Genomic DNA, 10,514 nt, shown 5'->3' on the forward strand with positions numbered 1-10,514 from the left:
AATGTTAACCTGCCTTGACGAGGTCTCATAAAGGGATGCTACCTCTGTAGCATTTACTAGTCAGTGTAGAATGTTAATTTAAAATGTGTTACATGTGTTTATACAGTGGAACATTTGTTTAATGATGCAAAGATATGTTGCATTCTTTTATGTTGCATTTGTTTAACTCTGTGAAGCTGTGTTACTTTGCCTATGTTAGACCTGAGGGTCTAATAAAGAGCTGAATGGTCAATACCAAGGCAGGAAGAAAGCGTAGGTGGGGCTGCCAGGCAGAGAGAGTACATAGGAGAAACCTGGGAGGACAAAGAAGAAAGAGGAAAGAGGAAGAGAACAAGGAGAGGAGGATGCTAGGACACAGCCGCACAGCCAGCCACGGAGTAAGAGTGAAAAAAGAAAGATGTACAGAAGTAAGAAAAGGTAGGCAAAAGGTAGACAGGATAATGTAAAGTTAAGAAAAGCTGACAAGAAACAAGCCATGCAAAGGCTGGGCATTTATAAGTAATAAACCTCTGTGAGTGATTTATTTGGGAACTGGGTGGTGGGCCCCCAAAAGAGTAAAGAGTAAGAACAAACAACAGGACACACTTCCAATCCCAATTGATGATTGCCTGCCTGCCCGCCCTTCTGTGCTGTGAGTTCTCTGAGCCTAAAGCCACATTGGCTGCTAATAGACAGAGCCAAGTATATGGCTTCTGGAAGAGTCACGAAAAATATATATTGTAAAAATATTAATAATTTGAACGCAAGACTAGCTGGCACAGTGGTGCTTGTCCATTCAGGTAGGAGGATGTGTTGTGGGATATTTATTTACACTGTGTGAAAATGTGATTGGTTTAATTAAAAGCTGAATGGCCAATAGCTAGGCAGGAAAGATAGGCAGGGCTTCTGGGAAAAAGTGAAGAACCCGGGGCTGGAGAGACGGCTCAGAGGTTAGGGGCACTGACTGCTCTTCCAGAGGTCCTGAGTTCAGTTCCCAGCAACCACATGGTGGCTCACAACCATCTGTAATGAGATCTGGCACCCTCTTCTGTATACATAAATAAATAAATAAGTCTTTAATTAAAAACCTGAAGGCATGTGACATGTCTACATATTTAAAAAAAAAAAAAGTGAAGAACTCGGGATGAATCTAGGCATTCGAGGAAGATCCAGTGAGACAAGGGAGTTGATACAGTGGCAAAGTTAGCCACTGGGCAGGAAACTGCCCTTGCCTTGACTGCTGACAGTATGCTGTCCAAATTGGAAAGCAGGACATGAAGTAAAGTTACTACCAAACTTTGCCAAGACAAGGTAGGACAGTCCTTCAAAATTCCTGCTTCATAGAAAAGTCTGCCAGATATTCTAGACATTGCAGAGGAAACTTAGGTGACTGTCCAGGCAGCCAGCTGTCCCTGTCATTTCTACTCAGGTAATATTATATCCTTCTCAGGTCTTTGATGGGGTTGAAGATTAGATATAGTTTTACAGTTTTCCTTGTTACCAAATTCAAAAAAGAAACTCACTAAAGAGGTGTAAAGTATATGAGGTTGAGAGACATAAAAGCTTAAGTGTTTTATCTAAGAAAATATTTTGAGATCTAAAAAGATATTTTTAGATTAATAATACTTAGAAAGTAGAGGTTAGTAATACAAGTTATGATAGGAAGTAGTTTAGGTATAAAACTTTGGAGTCATCAAGATAGGTAATGGAGTTTTATTTCTCTGAATTTGCCAATTGCAAATGGACTGGGTGTTGTAAATGTAATTCTTACCTGATAATTGTTATTATATATAGTTTTATGTTGTTAGAGTTAAACCCTTTCCTTTTTGTCTAAACAAAAAGGGAAATGTTGGGGAATATTTGTTCACACTGAAGATGTGTTGTGATTGGTGTAATAAAAAGCCGAATGCCAATAGCTAGGCAGGAGAGATTGGCAGGACTTCCAGTGTTGGAGCCCACGAGGTTTCCCAGTGGCTGTACCCAGACAGACTGCATAAGAGGATGATTGGACCATGGGCCTGGGTACCAGGTGTTTGTAAGGGTCTACACTGGCTGTATCTAGCAAGGGGGAGGTCCTTTGCCCCTCCCCTTGGCATTGTTATAAATAGACCTTTGGAATAAAGTTCTGGACTGGTGGATAAGGATCCAGGCCCTCCCGAGTCTATCCAGCATTTCTCTCTGTTTCTCCCCCCCTCTTTATTTCTACCTAAGTCTCTTATCCCTCATTCCTCAAGAGTCCCTGCGGTAAATAAATGTGGGAGCTGATCTTCCACATTCCAGGACAAACAGGAACTTGGGATGAATCTAGGTACTTGAGGGAGACGCCAAAGAGACACAGAGGGAGTCTGACATACAGAATAGAGGAGATAAAAAGCCGCATGGCAAAAATGTAGATTAATAGAAACAGGTTAATTTAAGTCATAAGAGGTAGTGGGACAAGCCTAAGCTAAGGCTGAGCTTTCATAATTAATAAATCTCCATGTTGTTATTTGTGAGCTGGGGTCCTGAAGAGAAGGTAAATTGTTTGCAAGTATCAGCCCGACGTTAAGATCCCCAGAACCACACAGCAGGGTAACAAGATGGATAAGCAGTGAATTCTAACAGCTTATGGTGCTCTCTGTGGCCCACCTGTTTATATGACTGACCCTCATGATGCATGTGCCCCTAACACATGTGTGCAACGCATGCACATGGCACTCGAGGCTGTAGCCTGGTGGGAGTGCACTTCCACAGCGTGCAAAGGGTGTGATGGTATTGTGTTCCCTGAAATAAACTTATCTGGGGTCAGAGAACAGGACGGCCACAATATTAAACATGAGCATAGGCAGTGGTAGCATACACCTTTAATCCTAGCATTTCAGAGACAGAAATCCCTCTGGATCTCTGAGTTCAAGGCCACATTGGAAACAGCCAGGCTTGGTGACCCACGCCTTTAATCCCAGAAGGAGCCTTTAATCCCAGGGAGTGATGGCAGAAAGTAGAAAGATAATAAGGCGTGAAGACCAGAAACTAGAAGCTTTTGGCTGGATAAGCATTCAGGCTTTGGAGCAGCACAGTTCAGTTGAGATTCATGTGGATGAGGACTCAGAAGCTTGCAGTCTGAGGAAACAAGACCAGCTGAGGAACTGGTGAGGTGAGGGAGCTGAGGCTTGTTCTGTGTCTCTGATCTTCCGCATTCACCCCAATAACTGGCCTCAGGTTTGATTTTATTAGTAAGTACCATTAAGATTCATGCTACAAAAGGGCCTTGGACTCATCCTGGGCGAGGAAGTCTGATAATAGGCTGGAATTTCTTGTCTTGGTCATGTAAGTGGCCGGTCTCAGTTCCAAGATGGATAATGGGAGACTTGTTTTATCTTTGGCACAGTGGCTGCACCTTAATCTACTGCTATTCCAGCAATAGATTCGCCAGCAATTGCAACTCTGCAGTTACCTGCCTGCTTCTCTCTGGCAGTGATCCGGCCGCTTAGGCTGCAGCCTGGGGGGAGTTCCTGCAGGCACTGACTCTGTTGCTGCTGTTAAAGCTAGCTTTAACTAAATCTCTGTTACTCTATTTATAAATAAAACTCAAGGCTGCAGTGAAACCCTGCTAGCTCAGAGAGGTTGAGTAGCACCTAGCTAACCTCTCCTTGCTAGCCTCTTGCAAAAAGTGCACAAATAAAATATCACCACATAGTCCTTTGGGTGCTTAGTTCTTAGTGGTTTTTTTTGTTGTTTGTTTTTTGTAGGTTTCCCTCCTTTTAGGAGTCCTGGATTCTTAATAACAATTCATCAAAACATCAGCTTTAAAACAAAACAAAACAGCTGGGAGGTGGTGGTGCACACCTTTAATTTGGGAGGCAGAGGCAGGTGGATCTCTGAGTTTGAGGCCAGCCTGGTCTACATAGTGAGTTTCAGGACAGCCAGGGCTACACAGGAAAACCCTGTCTCAAACAAAACAAAACAAAGCAAAACAAAAACAAAACAAAACAAAAAAAAACAACAACAAAAATAAACACCCAAACAAAATCAAAATAAAATGACACCCTTTCAAACTCAGATGTAAAGAATTTGCAAACTGGAAGGAAGAATAGTTCTGTTTCCCTGAAAAAGAAATTTATGCTGAGATGGGTTTAAAAATAAATAAACAAGGGTCTGGAGAGATGGCTCAGGGTTTAAGATTGCTGCCTGCTCTTCCAGAGGTTCTGAGTTCAAATCCAGGAAACCACATGGTGGCTCACAACCAGATCTGGTGCCCTCTTCTGGCATGCAGGCATATGTGCATGCAAAATTGCTGTGCAGCAATCTTTGTACACTGTAAGTATGTATTACTCTCATTGGCTGATAAAAAAAAAACTGACTGGCCTATAGCTGGACAGAAGAGATTGGGCAGGAGAGCCAGGCAAGGAGGATGCTGGGAAGAAGGGTGGAGTCTGCAGTTTCAAGCAGATGTAGAGAAAAGCAAGATGGACATTGGGGTACTGAGAAAAGGTACTTAGCCATGTGGCAAAGCATAGATAAAAAATATAGGTTAATTAAAGTTGTAAGAGCTAGTTAGTAATAAGCCTAAGCTATCGACTGAGCATTTGTAATTATTATTAACTCTCTGAGTGGTTATTTGGGAAGCGGCTGCCAAGACAAAGAGAAACTCCAACTCCATGGAATACTGTATATGTGATAAATAAATCTTAAAAAGCAAACAAGAACAACAACCAAAACAAGTCAAACCAAAAGCCATCAAGTCAGAAGTAGAACAGAGTCCCCCTTCTCCGTGTGTCCCCCTGTAGTGGTATTTGTGGGGGCACCAGCTCACCCTCTATGTTTCTGCAGCTATCCACCCTCTGCTAGAAATCTGCTTTGGAGGGGAGAAACAGGTGGGATGGTCATAAGTAAGTTTTTCTTGAAATGTTCTCCATGATCTTTCTAAAGCCCGGTTCCTCAGGGCTAATTTATGTTATTGTTCCGTCTGGAGGAAAAAGAAGCCTGAGAATTCACCATCAACAGAACTGCAAAGAAGCCTGAGAATTCACTGTCAACAGAACTGCAAAGTAGAGCCAAGTCGCTGCTGCTGCTGACCTCCCTTCCCTGTGTGGCTCTGTTCCCCACTTGTGAGTGCACCTGTGGCTCTACCATCCTTCCTTACACCCCCAACCCCAGGGAAGGGAGCCCTCTGCTGACTTTCATCCCTTAGGCATTGGGAACTTGGTGCCTGCCCTGCAAGCCACAGTGGCTGATCTGTGGTCAGTCTAGCAGGCTTTTCTAGCCAATGACTGGATTTGGCGTCTATCAGTCACCCAGAGACAAAAGGCATAGACACGGACAGGTCGGGCTGGGAATCCAAAGAGGTAAAAGTCCTTTTAGCTCCAGTTTCTGAGATCTCAGAGGAACAGGGTGAGAGACACACAGCCTACTTTCATTTCCAGAGCAGGGAAGGGAGGAAGGCAGTGGGAAGACTGCTTCCTATGAGTCTTTTTTGACATGGACACAGCTGCAGATTATGACCGGTGCTTGCGTCAACGAGTGTGCCAAGCCGACCCCTGAAGTGCTGCAGACCCGACTCTTGGCAGCAAACCCATCTAGATGCAGCTTAGAGAAAGAAGAACTGTGTTGAGGGATGGTGAAAGAGGCCTGGGTCTTTAAGGATCCCTAAAACCTTTTTAAATTAATCAATTAGTGAATTTTACAGCCTGTTTCCCCTCCCTCATCCCTAAAGCCTTTGCACTGTCCCCCAAACTCCAGATAACCCGCTGGCCATCCCTCCGCCTTTCAATGCCCCCCTTCAATTCCTTGTCTTTGCTAAGTGGTTTTAATTCTCTTCGTTCCTCTCATCCCTAAATGACAATAGTGGATGATGTTCACCATTGCTCAGTGGACACGCTGCCCCAGCTGGCTCCAGCCAGCTCCTGGCTCCACCGCCTGTCTTCCAGCTTCTCGGCTCTTTGTTTATTGAACTCCAGAGCCCATTAGCCTCTGGGGCTGGGAATGATTTTTAGTAGCTGTAGTGTTCTGAGAGAACTCAGGGAGAAGGGAGCACTTAAAATATTATTTTACATGCCTGGAACTCCACCAGGCCCACAGGCTCCAAGCCTGATGGCTGCTGGGCCCAAGACTCTGGCATTTGGCCAGGAACCACACAATGAGGCCCTCTTCCCAGGATTTGCCAAATGACCTCTGCCTTTTCCAGAATGTTCTTTGTATCAGAGATGGAATATTTATCCTGAAAGACCTTGACCCAAGGACATTTCCTTCAGCCCTAGATTCTGGTAGTTGCTACAGAGAAACCATCACGCAGCAGAAACCTGGTCTCCCCTCTGTGGGTGATGCTGTCAGACTCCATCCCTGAAGAGATTGTCTTGAACAGACATCTTCATGGGTTCTGAGCTCTAAAACTCAATATTCTCTCTTTCATTGTTCTCTGAAAAAATTCAAAAAGAGCATACAGTGATGGGTATTGTCCTTTCAAAATCCATGACTGTGACCCTGAGTATCCCACACAATGGATTTTATATATGAGTATGTACGGTCAGGCTCCAGCAGAGACTGGCCCTGATGACTGTAACTGAGGGGACTAGAGAGGCTGCTGACTCAGAGCCACTGTGAGTGAAAGACCCACACTCTCCCCTAGCTGGACTCATTTCCCACCATTTCCCTGACTCGTTCAATCCAGCCACAGTTTTATCCCAACAGGCTGCTCATCCACTCAGGGACCTGAGTTGACATGGAAGTAGGTTTAGATTATCCATGGCTTGCCCTTCTCCACCCCAAGGGAGGTACCACAGAAAACAGGAGCAACCATTCACTATACCCAATCAAGGGATATGTTAGGTGTCTAGTATTTGTGGGGCCAGTGTGTGGCAGTAGATGTCACCAAGTAGTTCATTATAACCTCCTTCATGGCAGACATTCTCATCTCTCCAACATAAAGAAAACTTCATTTCTTTTAGGATAGACAAGTTGTTTCCATCTCTGAGATTCCCTTCCTTTCCCTTCCCCTCCCTTCCCCTCCTCTTCCCCTTCCTTCCTTCCCTCCCTCCTCCCTATGCCTGCCTCTGCCTCCTGTGTGCTAGGGTTAAAGGTGTCTGCCCCCATTCCCAGCTGTCCTCATTTCCTGAGCAGGCAAGATGTCAGAGCAGAATGTACTTGCTGCCTACAGGTCCCTAGAATTAGCTTATGAGTTTCAAGGACAAAGGAAAAAATAAACAACTGGGAAGAAATGAGCTCACAGAAGTATCACTTTGGATCTCAGCTTAAGAGGTAGGTAGGCAACACATTGACTCTTGAGCTGGATGTCAAGGTATCATGCAGAAGTCCTGGGGCTACCTCCCCGGAGCGGAGTAAAGACAGTCTGTCTTTGGGTAGTTCTCCAAATCTGAGGGATCTGGATCGTCTCCAGGCACTTGGCTGCTGATGTATAAGGAACATCAGGAACTTTTGTGGCTTCTCCCTAAATGTTGACAGGGTCTCCTACACATGCCCCACAGAGACACGATGATTTTTATTTTCATTTTTAGTTGGTATTTTACTGGCTGGTTTGTGTGTCAACTTGACACAAGCTAGAGACATTAGAGAAAAAGGAGCCTCAGCTGAGGAAATGTCTCCATGAGATCCAGCTGTAAGGCATTTTCTCAATGACTGATCTGTGGGGGAGGGCCCAGTCCAAAGTGGATGGTGCCATGCCTGGGCCGGGGTGGGAGGGTGACCCTGCGTTCTAGAAGAAAGGCTGAAGCAAGCCAGTAAGCAGCATCTTTCTGTGGCCTCTGCATCAGTTCCTGCCTCCAGGTTCCTGCCCTGCTTGAGTTCCTGTTCTGACTTCCTCCAATGGTAGACTATGATCTGGACGTGTAAGCCAAATAAACCCTTTCATCCCAGCTTGCTTTTTTGATCATGATGTTTTGTCACAGGAGTAAAAACCTAAGACAAGTTAGTGCCAGGATTGTGTGGAGTTGCTGTGACAGACCTGACCCTGTTTGGGGGAGGATTGTGGAACTTCAGACTGGAAGGGCCACTGTGTGTTAAGAGCTCTGTGGGACGTTCTGTGGAACTTGGAAGATGAGAACGTTGAGAGCAGTGCAGAGGATGGAGGCCTGGCTTGTGAAGTTTCAGAGGGAAGTTAAAGACTCCATCAGGGCCATTCGTTATTCTGAATTAAGATCCCGTGGTTCTGGTTAGCTGGGGCTGAAGAATCAGCTGTGATTAACAAGATACCGGAACTGCTGAAGTGAAACCTTTTAAGTTACTGGGACAATTGATGATGCTGGTCAGCTGGGGCTTAGAAATTAGCAGTGATTAAGAAGAGACCAGCATCACTGAGGTGAAATCTTCTGGAATGTGTTTCCTGAGAGCACAGAGAAGCTGTGTTCCAGAGGCAGCCAAGGTTGTACCTCCTGTTGGCAGCTAGACTTGGTAATGTGTCAGAGTCACCCAGTACTGGTTTTGAAGGCATGAAGTGATTATGGAGAGCATCTGAGGCTTGGCACCGTGAGAGGCCAGGAAAGGCCATTGGTGAAGGTGCAGCCTCAGTGGCAGTTGAAGGCCCAGGACTGAAGGGGTCATGCAAAGAAGTTGAGGCTTGGCACCCTGAAGAGAGTCTAGGAGAAGATAATAGTGAAAGTAAAGCCCAGTTGCAGCGAGGGACCCCCACATTTTGGAGATGCCAGTGCTATGGGATGACCATTAACAGCAGCAGCTGTGGAGTGGAGCCAGCTGGAGCCTAGAAGACAAGCTGTGTTGCTGAGAGGGCAGAGCTGGAGAAGTGACCCAAACCCCTTGGAGGGGCCCAGAAGATGGTGAGTGGATCCCAGATACTTGCACATTGAGTTATTTATACTGTTGGCGTTTGGTTTTGCTTGGTTCAGATTGTGATGCTGCCCTGGTTCTTTCCTAATGAGGAAGGTATTTAATTTAATTCTGATTTTTAAAAGATTTATTTATCATGTATATAGCATTCTGCCTGCACGTATGCCTGCAAGTCATGAGGACACCAGATATTGTTATAGATGGTTGTGAGCCATCATGTGGTTAATGGGAATTGAACTCAGGACCTCTGGAAGAGCAACCAGTACTCTTAACCTCTGAGCCATCTCTCTAGCCCCCTAATTTTGATTTTTAAAGGAGCCTACAGATGCAAGACTTAAACTTTTAAAAAAGTGTATATTTTAAAGAGACTGAAAATTTAATGTACTTTAATTTGTAAAGACCGTGGGACTTTTAAAGTTATGTTTTTAATGTGAGATCTTGGGGGATGAATAAGAAAGGAAGGATTATGGCTTAAGAGTGATGTGTTGGTGTGTCAAGTTCACAAGGGGTCGGCTGTGCTGGCTGGTTGTGCGTCAACTTGATAGGAGTTAGGGTCATCAGAGAGGAAGGAGCCTCCATTGAGGAAATGCCGCCATAAGATCCAGCTGTAAAGCGTTTTCTCAATTAATGATCAATGGGTGGGGGGCAGCCCATGGTGGGTGGTGCCGTCCCTGCTCTGGTGGTCCTGGGTTCTATAAGAAAGCAGGCTGAAGCAAGCCAGTCAGCAGCTCCCTCTGCATGAGCTCCTGTCTCCAGGATCCTGCCCTGCTTGAGTTCCTGTCCTGACTTCCTTCAGGATGAACAGCAATGTGGAAGTGTGAGCTAAATGAACCCTTTCTTGCCCAACTTGCTTTTTGGTCACGGTGTTTTGTTGCAGCAATAGAAACCCTAACTGGCCAGGCTGTGGTGGCACACGCCTTTAATCCCAGCACTCGGGAGGCAGAGGCAGGCAGATCTCTGTGAGTTCGAGGCCAGCCTGGGCTACAGAGTGAGTTCCAGGAAAGGTGCAAAGCTACACAGAGAAACCCTGTCTCGAAAAACAAAAAACAAAAAACAAACAAACAAAAAAGAAACCCTAACTGAGTGTGCGGATGTATAGTGTGTAAATGTGTGTGCGCCATGGCAGGAAAATGGAGGTCAGAGGGCAACTAGTGGGAACTGGTTGTCCTTTTCAAAGCCTGGTACCAAACTCAGGTCTTCAGGCTTGGCAGCAAGTGCCCCTACCTGCTGAGCCATCTCACCCACCCCAGCATGTTCTGTTTTTCAGAGCTACCAGGCAGTATAAAGCAGGCAACTCAGTAATCTACCCTTGTCTCTTAAATGAATCAGGTGTCAGTTTCCTGCCATGCCCCAGAACACATGTAGCCACTGTGAAGGCAGAGGCAGGAGTCCCTGGTGGCCGTCTGTGCTGGAAGAAGTGGACACCTGGAGTGGGCTTCAGCTTGTGGCAAGGATGCTGAGGAGCAGGGTAGAATAACAAGGCAGTAGAGAAGGCATCTGTGGAGGCTGAGTTCCACAGTCTAATTCTAAAAATGACTTAGAGATCCCACTGTCTGTATTGGCTTATTCTTTTCCATTGAGTCCCTCAGGTTGCTGAGGAGTGTCCCCTCCCCCCCCCCCACCCCCCCACACAAAGAGTGTATGGCCATGGACCTGTCTTCCCTACAGGTTTTCTCAGGCAAGCAAGGCTTAGTGGACAGGTAGCTCTGGAAGGGAATCCCTGAACTCTTAGCTGTGTGGCCTTGGATAAATTTACAATC

This window comes from Onychomys torridus, chromosome 10, assembly GCF_903995425.1.
Source record: "Onychomys torridus chromosome 10, mOncTor1.1, whole genome shotgun sequence".
Taxonomy (NCBI): domain Eukaryota; kingdom Metazoa; phylum Chordata; class Mammalia; order Rodentia; family Cricetidae; genus Onychomys; species Onychomys torridus.